The sequence below is a fragment of the Melopsittacus undulatus genome, chromosome 6 (genome assembly GCF_012275295.1).
Source record: "Melopsittacus undulatus isolate bMelUnd1 chromosome 6, bMelUnd1.mat.Z, whole genome shotgun sequence".
Classification (NCBI taxonomy): Eukaryota; Metazoa; Chordata; class Aves; order Psittaciformes; family Psittaculidae; genus Melopsittacus; species Melopsittacus undulatus.
This window is the reverse complement of record NC_047532.1, coordinates 70,170,899-70,190,536: the sequence shown is the minus strand read 5'-3', so window position 1 is coordinate 70,190,536 and position 19,638 is coordinate 70,170,899. Positions and strand designations below refer to the sequence as shown.

General features: G+C 41.2%; 1 protein-coding gene across 1 annotated transcript in view; it reads left to right on the top strand.

Moving 5' to 3' along the window:
- The first annotated feature begins 2,845 nt into the window (after nt 1-2,845).
- Nucleotides 2,846-19,638, top strand: part of PIK3CB (phosphatidylinositol-4,5-bisphosphate 3-kinase catalytic subunit beta) — an 82,015-nt gene continuing 65,222 nt past the window's right edge. Inside the window, exon 1 of the mRNA XM_034064037.1 lies at nt 2,846-2,979. The gene's annotated coding sequence lies outside the window, so the exon portion shown is untranslated. The remainder of the gene's footprint in view (nt 2,980-19,638) is intronic.

Sequence of the window (19,638 nt, the reverse complement as noted above, 5' to 3'; positions counted from 1 at the left end):
TAGCTACACAAAGCTGATATTGGTTTGAAGATGTTGCCATTGTATCCCAATATCAGGCACTAGCAAGTTCCTATGAGTATCTAAGACTTGTGAGCAATTATTTCTAATACTCAGCTGTGTTCTGGATTGTTGCCCTTCCCATTTATTGAGTGTTTTTCAGACCAGCTTTTTCTGCTTTCGGCCAAACATCCTTCACATGACATTTCCACTTAGATTTTCTTTCTCCCTCCATCCAGGTCCACTGCCACAGCTCTGTGACATCCATGGATGCACAGATGACTCGTGTGTTAGTTCCTTTCTTCTGACCACTGCGGCAACACAGTGATAAAATTAAGTATACCCAGAATGCTGAAAATGACCCATTTTCAAGTGACCAAGAGTGTGCCCTAGGTGTACAGCTGTTTCACATGCAGACATGACTCAGATGCAGCCTTTTTAGACAAAACTCTTTTGTTATTCTGACAACACAAGTAGCAATAGCCTGGGGGGGGAATAAGTATTGGAACGGTTGTTTTGTGAAGGGGGGTGGTAAGAGAATCTAAAGGTAAGGAAATTGGAAATTAAAATTACAGTTAAAGCCTTGGTTTTTTTCCATTGCCACATTAGGGTATAAGAAAGTTGCTTTAAGATGTTTCAAGGTGAGTTCCTTATTCATATTGCACACACCATCCGTAACTCCACGTGTGAATAGAGTATGAATAGCATGCAAGTTGATTGACTATAATCTGAAATATGTTGATAAGTACTGATTGAGATCACTTCGCTCCTACTGCTAAATACCGATATTGTATTTGGAGGCATTAAAACACAGAATGGAGGAGAAATTTGAAGTCAGGGATTACAGTCCTACAGAAAAATTCTGCATGGGCAGACTTCATTAAATGCTATTCATAGATATAGCAGAAAGAGTCTATACAAGACAATTTGAAATGCTTGGGGCTTTACGCCTGATAGATACTTTAAGGCATTGTTACTAAATTGAGATGGCAGTGCAATAGGTAGATTTTGAAGTTTCTGTATTGTAGCCCTCAGCTCAGTCTAGTAAATCACTCACATAGTTGACTTACACTTTACAAAGTCTGCACTGAGTCCTGTAGAACAGCAACCTAAAGTTGCAAGATCCAGAGCCTGTAGCTCTTTTCTAAAAAGCACATTTTCTATCGTTTCCAGGTACAAACTCATTTGTCATCAGGGAGGCCAACTAGTGAGTCAAGATTTGAATACCTAGGCCAAGACTACCTAGATATTTAATGTCAAACCCACAATTATTAGAATGGTTTGAAAATGGGATGTTTTTGCACTGCTGGATTTCATTAATACCCTATTTTTCAGAAATGTATTTCAGTAACAATGTAAACTTTAAACAAAAGAGACAATGTGCTGAACTAAACTCCATTATATAGAACACAATCCATAGAAATGATATCTTTGTATGAGCTGTACAAAAGAGATAATAAACAATTTGAAAACTATTGGCTTTTTCTTCCAGGAAGAAGGGAAGTCAAATGAAGTTACCACACTCCTGTGGTATGAAGCAGCAGCATGACATTTAGAAGCAGTGCCTGTGGTACTGAGCAGCCTTAGAACTGTTTAAAAGCAGGAAAGGGAACTGTTAGCTGGTGCACACAACAGATGGGCTGTGAAGGCAACTGACACGCGGTAGGCAAGGCTTCTTATTAACTTCTGCCCTTCCACTGATTCGCCTGGATGTTGTGTGCTCGCTGTGAGTGCAAAGAGCCCATTTGCTGAAAAGAGTGGAGAGATCGTTGTCCTTCCCATAAATTTCCAGTCAGTCCTTGTTGTAGTTTGTTGGTTTGTTTGTAACAAACACGCAAACATCCCCTAGGTGTTTGCTAACCCGGATTTAATGAAGTTTTAGTGCCTTGAGAATCGGGAAGTGAAGTTGATGAGGAAGTAGATTGTCCATCTTTCTATTGGCAGAACTGGAATAACTGGGAAAATGAGCAGAGTCAAATAGACAAGACTAGTAATACAGCTTGATTATTAGCATAGTGATGTTAAAGTATGCATAATATGATCATACTCTTTGAATGTGGACAGGGATATTCTATGCCTCGCCCTACTTTCATTAAAGGCGGTAGGAATGTTTCTGCTGATTACAATGGGTGCGGATGGTGCTAGCTGCATGCAAAACCAAGTTGTTTCATTACTGGTTACATTCTACATTGTGTTTCCTTGATTGCTTCTTTGAAGAAGCCACCGATTTTTCACACATACCCGTTTCAATGTAATTATTCCTAACAGCTCAGCAGCAAGGTTCTTAAAATGAGGCTGTATCACGGAAATCATTGGCAAGGCAATAAGCTGCTCTAATGAGGTCTTCCCTGCTGATTTCCAAAAGCCACTTCGCGAAGCCTGCTCTTTGATGAGCCTTTTCCAGCGTGAACAGAACGACTGCCTCTTTCAGTCTCCTAGACCACGCTTAGCACCCTCCTACCGTTTCTGCCTGCAGGGGGGCGCTTACCCCCGCGGTGCCCGGCACTGCGAGTGAGGAACGCGGCCAGGAAGCGCTAAAGGAGCGGGGGAAAGCAGATGAGAGGGCGAGGAGGCGGCGGTCACTGCTGAGCTCCGCTGGAGCTCGCAAGGGGGATTTCACCGCTGGCTTCGCGACCCGGGACTCACATCCCCGCGGCCGGCTCTGGCCCTCGCGGGAAAATGGACCCGGGAGCGCCCAGACGGGGCGGAGAAGCGCCTCGCGATTGGCCGGCGCCCGAGGTTTGATACTGAAAGCTGCGAGCGGATTGGCGACCCGCGACCAAGGGGGCGGGGCCGGGACCAGCGGGCGAAGCTATCGCCTAGGTAACCCCGGCACCGGGGCCGTGCGCTCGGAGGACGTAGGAGCGCGGCGCTGCCGCTGCCGGTGGCGGCGTGAGGGAGCAGGCTCCCCGCTAGCGCCAGGGCCGCCGCGCTGGCTCCGGGCGGCGGCGGAGACGGCGGTGGCCACTGCTGCACGGGCAGGTGGGCGGGCGCCGCGCTCTGGAGGGGACGGGACGGGAAGGGAAGGGACGGGACGGACCGGCGGGACACCGGCGGGCGGGCGGGTCTGCTTGGCGGGGGGCCGAGGTGCGGTGGGGTTTCCCCTCGGCTTGTTTCGGTGCCTCCCCGCCCCGCGGCGCCGAGCTCCGCAGGAAGAGTGAGAGCTCTTCTCGGCTGCCGCCCGTTGCGACACGGGGGTTGCTCAACCCGGGCGGGAGGCGCTGTCCTCTTCCCAGCGCGGGGGCAGGTTTCGGCCGGCGGCTGCGGCCGTTTGTCAGCAGTCGTGAGGAGCGCGGGGCCGCCCTTTGTGCGTTGCGCAGCGGGGCGCGACGGTTAACGGCCGCCGCAACAAGTGGGGTGCGGGCGACGGGGGGTGAGGGGGCTGGGCAGCGGAGGAGCCCGCCCTGACGGCCTCTGGCCATCGCTTTGAGGTCTTTAAGGGGCGTTCAGGTTATTCGATGCCCCCGGCTATTTCCAGCTGAGTTTCCGAGCGCTGTTTCCGTCCTGAACCGCAGGAATTTGTGTGGAAAAAGTGGTGTTTATGTGTTTGCAGTTGGATGCTTGTTCCGCGTGCAGCCCGCGGGGCGTGGAACGCGGGGTGACCGCTTTGGTACTGTGGTGCCATCGGGTAGTTTCTCTACAGGCAGCTAAGTTCTTCCATAGATGAGGGCTTGTTTCTGTGGGGAATGGGACTAATGTACACATTAAGGGACTATTGTACACTAAAGGTTCCTGAAAGACAAGGGGAGAACTTCATGCCAGAAAGGCCTGTCCAGCATCATTGCATGTGTTGCTGAATACCTTCTAAAATCCAGAAAGCTTAGTGCTTTTTTTGCCAGATCTTTAAGCATTTACACTTCTCACCAGATACATTGATGAGTTTTGCTCCTTTGAAATTGGCATTGTAGCCAAAGTAAGTGTTCTGTATTTTCTAAGTCAGTGCTGCTATTACACTGTTGTTATTGGGAATTATTCAGGCTTTGTAAGCTCCTGACACTGGGCGTTGGTAGGAACCCCAGTCACATGTTATTTATGTTTTCAGGCTTATAGTTTAGGGTTGAAGGTTATGTGAGTACATGAAGGGTGTCACAGAAATTTGACCGGCCTGTGGTCTGTGGCTTTAGTTAAGAGACCCCCACAACTACAGGTCTTCAAAGATCAATTAAAAGGTGAAATAAAACTGTTAGGAAAACTGCATATGGAGAAATACTGGATACCCAGACACTTGGCAAAGGGTTGTGTAGTGGAATGCATTAAGGTGTATGGGGAATCAATCACCAGGTCACTTGGATACTTCGATCTAGAGGCTGCAGTTCAGTCTGATGATGGTTTTCCAGGTTTTCGGAGTTTCGTGCCAGTGTGCAGTGCTTTTCAAAAGAGTGAAAGAAAAAAAAGGATTATTGGACAGAAACTGTTTGGTAACTGTTTTTCTTTTGCCTTTTTAAAAAGGACTATCAGGGATATCAATAGCATCAAGACTGGTTTGTTATGGATTGACTCAGAAACATGCTTGAGTGGGGGTTCAGCCTGGAGCTGAATATTTTTTAAGAAACTTTTGAAAAGGAACTTCCTCCATACATGGTCTTAAAGTATTTTTGTCGATGCCTGTTTAAATATCTGTTTTTCTTGAATAAAAATCACTTCCGTTAAGTCAGGTTTCACTTCCTTGGAATATCTGATGTCATACACTTGCTAGTTCTCCAATTGTCTATAGACTTTTGGCAGAACTCCAAATTCTAGTGTAGGAAAGCCTTAAAAAAAGAAAAAGTAAGGAAAGAAAATCTTTTATTCTTGTGCTAGAACATACCCTGCCTCTGCTGCCTGACTTCACTGCTCCTTTCTCTTTCTTGCAAGTTAAACATAGAGTCAGTAGGCTTCTGAAATGTTGTGCATGTTTTAAATAGTTTGCATATGTCTGCAGTATGCTCTGTTTCACAGATGTAAAATTTAAACCCCAAGTCCTGTAAAAACACAAGCTGCCAGAATGCCATATCCACGAGGAGGGTGCAGGAAGAACACTAACTGGTGTGACTTAGGAGTGGGGTGGAAATGCAAGCTGGTGTGTTTCAGAGACCAGAGGCAGAGTTCAAGTAGCTGAAATACTTCTTCATAGGCCTAGGTACAGGTGGAAGCTTTGCTTTTAGCTCTCTAAAAGTTGCCAACAATTAGCTTACCTGAAAATCAATACGTGGGTTACTTGGTTGTGGGCTGTGGGATTGTATTCAATGCAAAGTCCAGGGAGCTGCTTCTGCTTCAGGTTGAAGTTCTGACTTGCTGCTCTTGGCAGCAGCAGACCATGAAGTTCACCCTTTTTCACAGCTGGCAGTTGTGAAAGCAGTGCAGGAGAGAAAAACTGAAATAAGCATTATTTCCACAGTTACATAGGAAAACTTGCTTGGTTGGGTTTTTTTTAGTTAATGTGTGTTTGTATGCAAAGAGGTACCCTTGGAGCATGGACACACATAGTGTTCCATACTACATCTTGCATCTCATTTCATTTGCCTCAGATTATGATGACTTTGAACTGTGGAGAGCTAAAACAATGTCAGTGTTAGTGTCTGAGTGCATTAAACAATTTGTTTTGTGGCAGTGTTGTTAATCCTCGCAGTCAGCCACCACGTGAAAGTTTCAATATGATTTGTTTTGATAACATCTGGTGGCAAAAATAAGTTTGCATTAGAAATGCAACTTTTTTTTAGTACTTTAGTTTTAGAAATTACAATAGCAACTTTTAAGCTAAAGCTTTGGGTTGATAAGGTGCATACTGAGGGTCCACAGTTAGCAGCAGGTACCAATGTGATGGTTCTGTCAGAAATCACGAAGCAGGGGTTCTGCAAGGTGAAGGTTACATGTATTTGTATAATGCCTGAAGTACCAGTCAGTTTAGGCACAACATTGACTAATTCGTTTTACAGTCGGTCAGTTTTACATGGGTAAATATTTATATCTCAACCTCTGGTGGAATTAAATTCAGGAATGTGGTTCCATTTACATATATTAGAGTAGCAGAGTGAGGTCTTTATGTGCAAATGCTTGTGGATATGTAGCTACCAAAATAATTGAATTTACATATTGGCTTCAGAAGATGAAAGAAACAAATAATGACACTGATGTGTCAAAAAAGCTTCCTTTGAGAAGCAGGATTGGAGCAATTATACTGTCTCCCACTGTTAATCCTTTTTTTTGGGGGGTGAGGAGCGGTATGTACATAGTTTATTTGTTTGGTCTTGGCAGTTCTAGGCAGCCAAAGTTGAATTGTTAGCTACAGAATACAGCCTTTCCTCACTCTAGTTGTTTGCACATAGGGGACTCAGACAGTCTTTGGGTATCATCTTTGCTACTTCCACTTCACGGCTCTGGCTGTAAGGGAGAATGCCCCGAATCTTCTTTAGTTGCATTAAATAGGAGGCAGACAGGAAGGGAGTGGGGGCAGCTCAGAGACTTTCAATTATTCACTTTCGTAGAGTTGTGAGTTCATTGAAGTTGGAGTAATTTTTTGTCTTGGAGCTAAATCTACATATGTAAATTATAGATTTCTTTGGGGTATTTAAAAAGAGCACAAGAATGGTGAATACTGTAATTTTTCTCTTGATGCAAAATATATTTAATAAAAATTTGCTACATAGAGCTTTTATTTCTTTTGAAATTGTTGAATTTGCATATGCTTGGTAAGTGGCATTGCATTAAATTTTCACTACGGAACTGTATTATAAAGGGTGCTTCTCTGATTCCAGAATAACTTGCTATTATTTACAGAAGTTATTGTGATTTTTAGAATAGCTTTATGAGTTCTGCATCAAAATATCTTCAACTCCATCAGAGATATCAGCGTCTAGTTTTGTGCTTGTGTAACTTAACTGTACATGTTGTAATGCTAAATGGAGTGAGTTGACCTGATGGAATAGGTCTGCTTCTAAAAATAAAGTACATTTAAGAGATGGTGAAGAATTGTGACTATTACAATAGCTGTATAAATACATTCCCCATCCTATCCATGACAACTGATTGGGAAAGGTATACCCTATAATAGAACACCCCCTCACCCGACCTTCTCCCTTCCTTGTCCCTTGTTGTGGGCTTAATTTTTGGGCCTGTATGTGATGATATCTTTCTTCTTTTTATTAATTCACTGGTGAGAGAGGAGAGGGTTACAACCCTGTGATTTCTAATTTCTTTCTGAGACCCAAGTGATCAGTGTGTTCTCATGGCTATCTTTTGGGGTTCACTAGGACAAGGGGCAATGGCTTTAACCTGTCAGAGGGGAGACTGAGATTAGACATCGGGAAGAAGTTCTTCCCTGTGAGGGTGCTGAGGCGCTGGCACAGGGTGCCCAGAGGAGCTGTGGCTGCCCCATCCCTGGCAGTGTTCAAGGCCAGGTTGGACCCAGGGGCTTGGAGCAACCTGCTCTAGTGGAAGGTGTCCCTGCCTGTGGCAGGGATTGGAACTGGATGAGCTTTAAGGTCCCTTCCAACCCAAACCAGTCTGGGATTCTGTAACTACCAAAGGTTTGGACTGAAAAGTCTAAGCTTTTCACAATGTTTTTCTGAGGCTTCTGTTCCCAGAATTCTTGTATCCAGAGCAGAAGGCAGAGGTTCTTGTTCATATGTGAATTTGGAGCTGATGAACATTTTTAGGTGTTGTGGAGTGCCTTAGGAGCAGCTTGCACTGTTTGCTTTGGCTTTAGGTCATTCCTGTCCTCCCCTTGCCCCCAGGAAACATATATCCACTGGATTAAAAAAGAAGGACTATGAGAGCATTTAATGAGTTACTTTATGTACATTTGGAGTTTGTATAAACTGTTTTTGTCAGTTGATAAGAATTAATGAGAATATTGGTGTGTGTTTGCTTTTATGATATAGTATTATGTAGCATTTGCTGGTTTTCAGTGTTTCTTGAAAGCCCTTTGTTGTCTGAGTGCAGAGAAGGTATCTTTAACAAAGCAATGAAATACTTCAGAAATAGGCGTACGACCAATCAGTTGTTTATGAAAGCTTTTGTGTGGAATGTGCAATAGCTGGCATTCTGTAGGATTGACCTGACATTTTGTAAGAGGCTCACAGTCCTGCTGTCAAGTGGGTTTGTGACTGGTTTAATGTGGAAAGCCTGTGTGTGCAGCTGCAGAGTACTAGAAGCAGTTTAAAAACCAAAGTAGGTGATATTGTGAAAAGTGCCTAGGAAATAGAAGAACAAGTAACGTTTGTAGTGCTTGAGGTTCTTGTGGTAGCTATCTATTGAGCAATGTCTTTTTTATCTTTTATAAATAAGGTGCTTGAGAGATGGATTTTGATATGGTTGCATCATTTTATTTCCTAAGAATGAAAGATGATTATTTCAAAACGTGCTGTGTTGTTTTCAGTTAACAATTTGCTGTTCACAAGTATAGGATGTTAATAACAGAAAAGCATACGTCATACCTGATTCAAAAACCTGATTACATTTGTGTTGCTACAAATAACCCCCCAAAAGACTGCTTTCAAGTACTGCAGTATGATGATTTTCTGTAAGGTAAATGTTGTCAATAGAAACTCAAAGCTGAGTACAAAGTTACTGTGCTACAAAGAAACACATAAAATGTTATTTTGAAATTGGGCACTGTTCTCTTCCTGGTTGGCTTCATGCCTCAGAATTCCTTCCTCTGTTGTTGAAAAGCACTTTGGTCCTTATGCCTGTACTTTTTTCCACTTCATGCACCTTTCGGTATTCCTGCATTTCTACCTTTATTTATTTTTTTTTTGTTCTTTTATTTCTTTCCCTTCTTTCTTTCCCTTCTTCCATTTCTTTCCTTATAGGATGTCATTGTATTTATTACTCTTGATTTATTCATTCTCCCCAGATCCTCCATTATTTCCCTCCCAACCCTCAAAGACATTAAGGACCTGTGTGTTAACCATACAGGGGTTTTCACTCTGTTGTTCTGACTGTTGCTGGTTCTTGGAGGCACAGGCTAGTGTTCCTTGCAGTGCCCTGGAGGGGTCCTGTCATGAGGGTGTGTGTTAGAAATAAATCATACTGTATGAATATAACGTTCTGTAAAATGGAATCTGCAGAATTGAATTAAGGGACTTTCGGGTGACAGCAGAGGTGGGGAAGGAAACCAGTAGTCACAGATGAGGTCCAGGGTAGGAAATAAGTGGAATTCTATGGTAAGGGCTCACCAGAGAGATGTGGGGGTTGGTATTGTAGAAATTGAGATGCTGGGAGGGCAGCTGTTGGATCCTACATGTTTCAGTACTTGAAGATTGCTCGCAATATCTGGTGTTGAGATGTTGGTGTTGGTGTGTGGTTTGGGTTGTGTTTTTGCTTTTCTCTCCAGATGGACTTAAATGGGTGTTGCTAAGCCAGGCAAGGCCTTTGGGATTCTCCACTGTGTGGTGCTCTGAAAATCATTTGGGCTTGGAGTATTTGTATTTCTAGCCTTTACTGCTGATTTTCTTCCTTTTGTTTCAGCTGATACAGAGGAATACCTCTGAATTTACAAACTAGTTATCTTTATGCTCTGCTACAGGTGCAATTCAAGATATCAGTGAAGATATTGGTTAATATCTTTGTTGAAGATTGGATGAGGGCATCAAATGTACCCTTAATAAATTCACAGGTGATAACGAGTTGGGTGGGAGTGTTGATGTGCTGGAGGGTAGGAAGGTTCTGCAGAGGGGTCTCTGCTCAGAGCAGGGCAATGAACCTTGTGAAGGGCCTGGAGCAGAAGCCTGGTGAGGAACACCTGAATGACCTGGGGGTGTTCAGTCTGGAGATGGCTCAGGGGGGACCTTATCACTCTGTACAAGTACTTGAAAGGAGGATGGAGCCAGAAGGTGGCTGGTCTCTTCTCCCAAGGAACAAGTGATATGACAAGAGGAAATTATCTCAAGCAGGTTTAGATTGGCTATTAGGAGTGGTTTCTTCCCCAAAAGAGTAGTCAGCCATTGGAACAGGCTGCCCAGGGCAGTGGTGGAATCACTGTTCATGCAAGTGTCCAAAAACTTGTAGACGAGGCCTGTAGTGATACGGTTTAGTGGTGGATTTGGCAGTGCTGGGGTAAAGGTTAGACTTGATAATCTTAAAGGTCTTTTCCAACCTGCTGGATTCGATGATATTTGAGGAGGATTGTCTGAGTCATAACCAGGGATCCTCTAAGTAAAGAAGAGGTATTTCATACACAGCTGTAGAACAGAGATTGCACATATATGTGAATGTAGTCCATAGAGGCATATGAAATAGCCAAATGTCAATCAGACACAGCAGAATGTAAGTCCTGTTACTAATTCATGGAGATCTACAACACAGTAATGAGTTGTAATAAACCTAATAAAATAAATATAATTGGAAATGTAGCTTTACAACTACCTGAAAGGAGGTTGTAGAAGGGTGGTCGTTGGTCTCTTTTCCCAGGTAACAATAATAGAAGGAGAGGAAATGGCCCCGGTTGCACCAGGGGAGGTTTAGACTGAGTATTAGAAACAATTTCTTCCTGAAAGAGTGATAAGGCACTGGAACAGACTGCCCAGGGAAGTGGTGGAGTCACCGTCCATGGGAGGTGTTTAAAAGAGGTGTAGGTAGGTGTGGTAGTGCTTAGGGGTGTAGTTTACTGCTGGACTTGGCAGTGCTGGGTTCCTGATTGGACTTGATCTTAAGGGTCTTTTCCTGCCGAAATGATTCCATGATTGTATGATTTTATTCTGTCAGTTTTCTTATGTTTGAATCAAAGTTTCATGCGCACCGTAGCATTAGGGTTGAGCCATAATATTGGGAGGTGCAGAAGCCTCGTCTGCACATGCTGATGTATTTTTCAATTATTTACTTGTAGTAATAATGTAAGTGTGAAGAGGTGTGTATATGTGAGAAAAGCTGTCTTGGTTTTCTTTGCATGGGAGGACTGTATTTGGGAATCTGATAGATACTGACTGGAAAGCGAGTAGTGGTTTCTGAGCCCTCCTGAGTGAAGAAAAACATCATTAGTCTGGCAGCTTGTCAGCAGCAAATGGTACATTATTTTTTGGCACAAAACTGCTAACAAAAGAGACTTTCTGTTGTTAATAATAAAAATGGGGAGAAACTAATTATCTGTTGTCAACAGGCTGATATTGTGCAGCTTCTTTTTAATATCCATATAAGGCAGATACAATGCTTCCGACAGAAGTCCTTTTATATTTTATTGAAAATAAAAGAATGCTTTTTAATAAACTGATAAGCTGCATCCATCTACATAACTAAATGTTCATTAAATAAGAACTTTTTGGTTCCAAGCTATGTATAAACTGTTGCAAAATTTGAGGTGTTATTTGAAGATAAAAGGAGATCATTATTAAAGTGTGTATTAAGCTGAGTGTAATACAGCGAGGCTTCATCTGAAGCCAGTTTTACTTCCCCAGCACTTTGGAAGTACTGTAGTGATAGAAGGAAGTAATATTTTTCATTAAAAACATTGACACTTGACTAGATGGTCTCTAGCGATGCTGAGTATTTCAGTAAGCTCAACATAATGCTCTAACAATATTTTTCACCTGAGTAATAATAAAAGCATTTTTCTTTGTTAAATCTTCGGTGTCGGGATACCATTTTTTAATATGCAGTGTGATTCTGCCAAAGTTCATAAGAGTTCAGCTGACACGAGTATATAAACAGTGTTTGTTTTTATACGGTAGTCTGTTTTGATAGCTATAGTAATTTGTACTTCCTTTGGGTGCTGTAAATAAACCCAGCATATGAAGAGCTGCAGTGATTAAGAAGAGCAAAAAAAGTACTGTGTAAATAGGGAAGGGCATTTAGTAGGAATTGCATCCTTTGGGAAAAGCAAGATTTGCAAGAACGTGAAGATGTGATTTATAAAGTTCAAAATAATGTTAAGACCCCAATCAAGTCTTTTCCTCATAATTTCTCATCTGAGTTTGTAGTGGATTCATGAAGATTTGTTAACAGCTCTCTGTCTTTGAAAATTGAATGTGCCTGTTGGGTGCTTTCATAATTTGTCACTGCAAATAGGCTGGATTTCAACCCACTTCATATTCAGTTTGCTATTCACCACAAAATAACAGAAGTCCTTATCTGTGTCCACTCTTTAAATGAAGAACTTGTCTCTCTGTATTTTTTCTTTTACTCCATTTTGTTTAATTTGAAAGTTTCAACTTTAATTTATTTGGGGGAGAAATACTGTGGGTAAAACACTGCCTAGAGATTTGTAATGACTAGATTCTCTTTCCAAGTGTACCATGTGGCTGCTGTTCAAGCTTAAAGAAGTTTGGTTATCATGGACTGTTTTCACCTATACGATGTCTTTGCTTGGTAAACTTCTGTTTATGTCCTTGAACATGCATCATGTCAACTGTCATCCCTTGTAGGGGTTTGAAAGATGTGTACATGTGATGCTTAAGGCCGTGGTTTAATGGTGGGCTTGGCAGTGCTGGATTAATGGTTGGACTAGATGACCTTGAAGGTCTTTTCCAACTTTAGCAATTCTGTGATTCTCTCTGCTGGCTTAGGATAAATGCAAATGTTTAGTTGGAAAATAGGTTGTAGCAGCTATAGTATTTGGAATGAATAGCAAGTAGGTTTCATGTGCTTTATATTAGAATGGATAAAAAGTAAATGTATTTTTAAGTGGCTCTATTTAAAAAGATCCATTTAAGTGCCCACATATAATCACCCCAGCTGATGCACAGCCTCACTTTACCTAGTGTCTGTGGAAAATGCTTTTGTTGAAAGAAAACCCTCTTTGTTACATTAAAAAAGGAGAAATTATTCATATGAAGTAGGTAGAAGCAGACTGTAGTACAGCAGCTAAATTACTTTAAAAGCATCATATTGAAAGATTAAAAAGTTAGAATCTTTAGTGTATTCTTGTCATGGGAATAGAAACCTGAATGATTAACCCCCTTCTATTTATAGCTGTTTTCTCTGAGTTAATATTCCTGTTCCAGTTAACTTCTAGGTAAATTTCATGAGAAGGCAGAGCAATTCTTGCCTTCAGTTATCACTGCAGCTAATCAATTTGGTGTCCTCGAGTCACTTTCTTCTTAATGTGAATTTCACAAATCACTTCACTGTGTTTTCAGATTTATTTGTACTTTGATAACTCGTTAACTTTTATTGCATGCAACTACAGGATTTAAAGAGGCCTTCAGCCCTCGGTGCCTTCTTTTGTCTTCCTATCACTACTTGCCAACCTTAAAACACTGCTATATTGTGGCTTAAGAGTGATCTTCTGGGGTTCCTGGCTCAGGAGAATTGAGATGTGCAGGCTGGGTGTGCTAATGCTGATAAAGCTCGGAAGAGCCAGGCCTAATATGTACCAATTGTTATGACTTTTTTCCACCCTCTTGATGCCAAAAGTTACTTCTTCATTGCTAATTCAGCTGGGGCTTGTTGGCCAGGGAACTAATCTGTGATTTTTTTACTGTGATTTTAACTCTGTGGAGTAATAAAGGGTTTCTACCTATGTAATGGTGGTTTCCTTGAAAAACAGGCAGTGTGATTGGCTAAACCTATTAGGTAAGAGAAGAGTCTTCAGAAATGGCAGCAATCCTGAAACTTTGAGCTCAAGCTTCTACGTTTTGGTGCTGAACAGACCCAGTTAATCAGAAAGACGTCTTGGTGGCAAGTGAAATGGTGTTGTGTTATTTAATTTGCCTGTGTTCTGTGATGGACCTTTTTTCCTCTCCCGTGATTTACTTGTGACAAATAAAATGAGACTATAGAGGAGCTTTGTTTTCTTTCTGACTTATCATGGGAGAGAATTTGAAGGGACTTAAGACAAATAGTTCTTGAGTCTGTCCTCAAGACTTGCACCCCTTGGTAAATAAATCACTGGCTGTCAAGTGTAGTGGTGAGAAGTTTTTAACATGGTCAAACTTACTGTTTGTCTGAACACTGAAAAAGCTTTTGCTTTAATTTTCAAGTGACACATTGATTTCTGACTAATACGACATATTTTAAGAATGGCTTTCTTAAGTTCAATTTCTCCTGCTTTAGTGCTCTTCTGTGTGCCTCGGTTTACATACCTCCTGTATTATTATTGCTGTTGTTTGGAGGTGAAGCAACCTGTTCTGGAACAAAAAGTTGTTCTGATGTAGAGAAGTGGCTGTCAAAAGAAAGTCCCTCTAGTGGTTTGCTCTGCAAGAAAGAGGAGCTCTTTCTCATTTATGGGGAAAGAGAGCTTTTAGGTACCTACTGCAGTAACTGAGGTAAATGCTGATCTCATAATTCACTGGTAGAAGGAGGATAAATGCATTGCCAGAATGCTCCTGCTGCCTCCTCAGTCCTTCCACACCTTGCTCCTGGGAAAATGTCAGAGCATGGATTATTTTCAGTTCAGCCTTTGTCAGGTTCCTCTTTAGTCTTGTGGTTTTACAGATGTTACAGAGAATGTCAAGAGGGTTGTGTTTTATTCTTTCCATCTTGTTGTTCATGGTTCATTTCAATGACAGCAGTTGCTTTGCAATTTGATCATGCTGAATACAGAACTGTTCATCTGGTTAGAACTGTTTCATCATAGCATCTATGATACTAACAGTAAGCAGTTGTTCACCTGCCAAGCAGATTGCTCTCCTTATTGAGGAAGCTTATTCCCCAAGTATTTCTATGCTCTGCCAGTGGTGCTATCACACAGGGTCATAGCTGTTGTCAGTCTTCGCTGAGGAGAATGCACATGGCAATGCACTGAAAAGGGTACCTACATGAAGTCACAGCTCCAAATACTACTACAGCTCTGCTTCTTCTCATAATGTAGAAGTAAACTTCTCCCTGCAATGTTCTCTGATGCCACAGAAAGCTTTTACTTCTGCCAGAAATATGTCTGTAGAAAAGACAGTTCTTTAATCTAATGAAACCTTTTCAGTAATGAATGAAGCTGACAGCTGTCATATAGTCTAAATTACTATGCTGAGCATTGCAGCTGATGAAAGCAGAGGTTTCTGGTTGGTTGGTTTTGGTGTTTTTTTTTTTTGTTTTTTTTGTGTTTTTTTTTTTTTTTTTTTTTTCAAGTGCTCTATAATTTGAGGTGAGGTAGCTAAAAGCAGTGTAAAACATCTTAATACTACTCATATGGACTTTGAGGTCCAAATACAGATTTGAACTCTTGGTTTGTTTGGGGTTTTTTGTGTGCGTTCTTGTTTGGTTTTTGACATGCATGAGCAGAGCCTGGTAGCTGCATACTTGTTGGATTATTCCTGGGTTTAATACATAGAACTTTTATATAAAGAGGCATTAAGGGGGGCAGTCTACCAAGATATTTCTGCATTCTAGCTTTTATTATATTGAAGAAAAAAAGCTAGTGAAAGGGATAAAATAATCTTGCTGTAAATATAGATATTAATGCAAAGGGTTATATTGGAACCTGGGAACGTGCTTGTTTAATTTCATGTTAGAAAATTTGGTCTCAAAATCACTTCCAGATCCATTCTATATTATAAACTGTTCATTGATTGTCATTGTACTGCTGATCTTGAATCTGAAGGAGGAATAGGGATATCGTAAAGCTTCTGTACTTCAGTATTTCGGAGGAAGTGTAGAAAATAAACCAACCCCCCCAGCTTGTGAATATGCTTGCTATTAGCTTTCTGTTCAGTTTTGCCATCGCTTTCAATGCATTTCAAGTTTGCTGTTGAGTGGCTAGTTGGAGCAGGAGAGTGTGTGGCCTTGCTTTCTTCAGCCCCTGCTTCTCTTGCTTCCACGGTCCCCTACTGATACTCATCCTTTCTGCTCTCTAAGGAGTTGATGTTCTTTGGAGGGTTTCTGTAACCACACTGGAAACATTAATTTATACATTGTGGCATCTAACTTGCAGCCCCTTCTGTAACATTCTCGAGTTTGCAGCACCAGAGCATGAGGCAATACCTACCTGAAAGAAGCGGGAGTGGGGAGCAAAAGCAAATTAAAATCTACAGTTTTGTTACATGAAGGAACCTCATAGATTTCCTTTTCAGTAATGGATATAGCTGAAGATAAACTGCATTTGTTAGACACTTGAATTTTTCCTTCAGCACAAAAACTATTCTTAATGACTATTTACAGATAGTATTTACTATATACATGATGTGAGTGATGAAATACTGTTGATATTTATCACGTGGTAATATTTGAAATCAAACAGCAACTTGAACCACAGCATGGCTTTGAAGTACAGTTAGCTGGACAGTACTGCGTTCGTTCGTAATCTTTTGCAATCCATGCTTTGGAGTTTGTTTTAATTGGAAAGAGCAAAGCCTTTAACCATATCTGGAGCAGAGTGGGAAGCAGCTTCACAAAATGGCTTATTACAGTTAATTACTGAGAAATTAATCGTTTAGTCTTGCTATGTAACTCTATTCATGTTTTCTCATTTATATGACACTAAAGATGCATACAACAAAAAGCAGAATTTGGGAATAAAATAGAAAGAAATTTGCATGGTGTCAACATAGTAGGCATTTAATAGAATGTAAATGGGAAGTGAAACCTAAGATTGTGAAAGTAGTAAAGAAAATAGACTGCACAGAAGAGATCAGAAGAAAGAAGAAATCACAAGTAGTCCTACTAATAATATTTCAAATAACTAAATAATTGTAATAGGATCTTTGTAGAGCCCAGATGAAGATGCACTGGTTTATTTCTCTGCTTAAAAAAAAATGCAAGTAGATGTTTATTGATTTAATAACTGTTGGGTGGAACCAGGAGGGTTTTTTGCAGTGTTTTTACACCTATGACACGCTAGTGAGTAGAAAATGCAGCAACAGTAAGAGTCATATTCAGGTATCCTGAGTTGTGGGGAAATGCCTAGTCAGTGGGAGCTCTGCACCTTAAGTCTTTCAGAGCTGAAGCCAGTCAGGGAAATAATGGAAAAGGACTTCATAAACTTGAGAGTGCCTGAAAATGGACTTAAGCTCTTTAAGTAAATATTTAGATTAAAACCTTTTTTGGTCAAAAAATGGTAGTGTGGAGGTAATTTTGTTCCTTAACAAGTCCTTGTGTTCTGTGTTATGCCCAATAATTAACTTAGCTTCAAAAGTAGGTTTTAAAAGAAAAGTATAGGGCATAATTGTGATGTGAGACAGGACCAAAACAACCAGTGCTTCCCTGCCATCTCACAGGGATAGGAATTGCTGTGCTGCTGGCAGTCTGTGCCTCCCTCCCTGAGACTTTTGTTTTCAAACACTGCTTTAGATGTAATGAAAATCCATTGAAAACCAGATTTTTTTTTTTTTTTAATTATGCTTACAATCTATTTCAGTATTCAGGAAGATGAATTTTAGCAGTGAGACTGCTGAGGGTGTGCAGTGATTGCAGACCAGCTGACTGGCACTTCATGAGATCTTGCTAACATCTCTATAGATGTCACAAGGGCTTGTGCAGGGTGGTGGATTTGTTTAGACCTGCTTAAACTACTGCTTGGTGGTTATGCTAGCTCAGCCTCAAGCCTTTGAGCTTCACACTCTGTGTGTGTGTGCATGTGCATGCACATATAGGTATGGATTTCTTGGAGGAGCACTGCTCTGTGACTATGGCTTCTAATTGTTCATTTCTGTAAGCCAGATCTAGTGAACCAGGTTTAGAAAAGCTGAAGCATTGGCCTGGAGGTGCCAGGGATGTGTGGGCCCTGGAGGATGTGAGGCAGCTTACATCTTCACATGGATGAGTCTGTTCAACCTAAACTGTTCATTTGTCACCAGCTTTGGAGCTACTGAACCAGTTGGGTTATCACTTGTGCCTTAAACTGGAATGGAACTGGAGATGAGCTGGAAAGTGTTACTCATTTGACTCCCATGTTTTTGAATCAGTACAAAGCAAATCTAAGCACTTGTTTGTGACTCATCTGAAATCATACAAACACTGCTGTTTTTATAAAATGGTCACATGCTGCCTAGGACTTTGTGCCTCTTGAGCTCTAGAGTATCCTCAGATCTAGTACATTCTCCTGCACAGAATCTGTTCTAGGATATTTAGGTGTTCCACAGTTATCATTGTAAGTTATTGGCGCTGGTAGCCAGCGCTCTAATACTGAGCACATTAGCAGAGTCTCCCATTTAGAGAGATTTAGATAATCTCAATTTCAGTAAACTGCACTCAGATCAGAGAATGACTGGCTGCTGAAGAGAATGAGGGAGAAATGTGCCACGTACTGGCCTCTTGTTGTTAAGCTTCATTAACAGTGATGATGTGTACCCCTTCTGCTCTGCCCAGAGGCATTTCTTTTGAAGGGGGAAGAGCAGAATAAAAACAGTTGAATCATTATGGGGAAACTGCAATAAGTTATTTTTGTTTAGGTTTCTGTTTGTTGATTCTAAGTCATGCAGGTGATATCACCTGGAAGTGTCATTGCTCCTTTAGTTGAGGATCCTTCATGTTCCAGTGCCAGTAAGGACCTGACATCTTTTGCTCTTTCATTGGCTATCATGAGGACAGAAGATTGGCGTTTGCCTCACAACTTCAACCATACTCAGTTCTAAACTACAGTGAATAGGAGGATTACTGGGCTACTGAACCTTGAGCACCATCAGGATATAGTGCTTCTACAGAGGGATTCCTCTCCTCCCATGAATTAAATACAGATGTCAGATTTCTAACCCTCTTAGAAATCAGTGTTTTAAAAATAGAGTTGATGAAAGCTTGCAAGTTCTTTTTTAGTATTTTCTTACAGCTCTAAACTGAAAATAGTTCAGCAGTGTAACCAAATAACAAAAACATCCAATTTACTCTAAAGCATATTAGTATGTGCTTGTGTGAGTATCAATTTATTTTAAGTAGGCCTCTTGGACACTGAAGGGAGTTTCACAGAGGTGGATAGGTTTGCTGGGTAGAGCAAACACGGCTTTGATAAAGAGTGATTCATAGCAGTTGAGTAGAGCTCCTGCGCTGAATCACCCACTGGATAAACATAGTTATGATATTAAGATCTTCTTAATGAAGATGTGTCTGAATTTAGCTTCAAATCATGTTTCAAACTGTTGTCCATGTAACTTAATAACACTCCCTGTATTTTGTAGTTATTCATGAAAATGCTTTGTGGTCTTTGTTTTGTCTGAAGTCTTTAAACTGACTTGTGGCTCTGACATAGATCTCTCTTTGCAGCTCTTTTGGCTTCGAGCTTGGTATTCTGCAGTTTCTGTCTTGGCTTGTTTGGGGTTTTTGGTTTTCTGGGGGTATTTTTACACAATGACAGCTTGTAGATGTATGCTTGCTTTGGTTAAAAAGATTCTGGATGAGCCAGGTGGGTTTCATAGAGTCACTGTGGTCTGAATTTTCAAGTGACACATTTCAGATAAGATTGAGGCTTCTTATTTAAGGGATGATACTGGTTTTTGACCAGCACCTGTGAAATTTGAACACAAGGAAGAACATTGCTAAGTGTGTATAACAGTATGCTGACTATTATCAGTAAATTACTTTGTCTGTTGATACTACTGCAGAAATGCCACCTTTAAAAGGTCAAAACTGGTTTCTGCTATTGAAGAGACTGTGGGCATCGCATAATTAGGGTGATGCTTACATGTGGTTCCCCTCTTTGGATCAGTCTGCACGTAACACTATGCCACATACAGGAAATAACTTTTTTTTCAACTCAGGTTTTAATTTTCATTTTCAGCCTTTGCACTAAGATGTGCAATATGTGGAAGGTGCATGTTGCTGTGATTCAGGCACATATGCACTGCTGCAAGTTCTCACTGTTGTAAT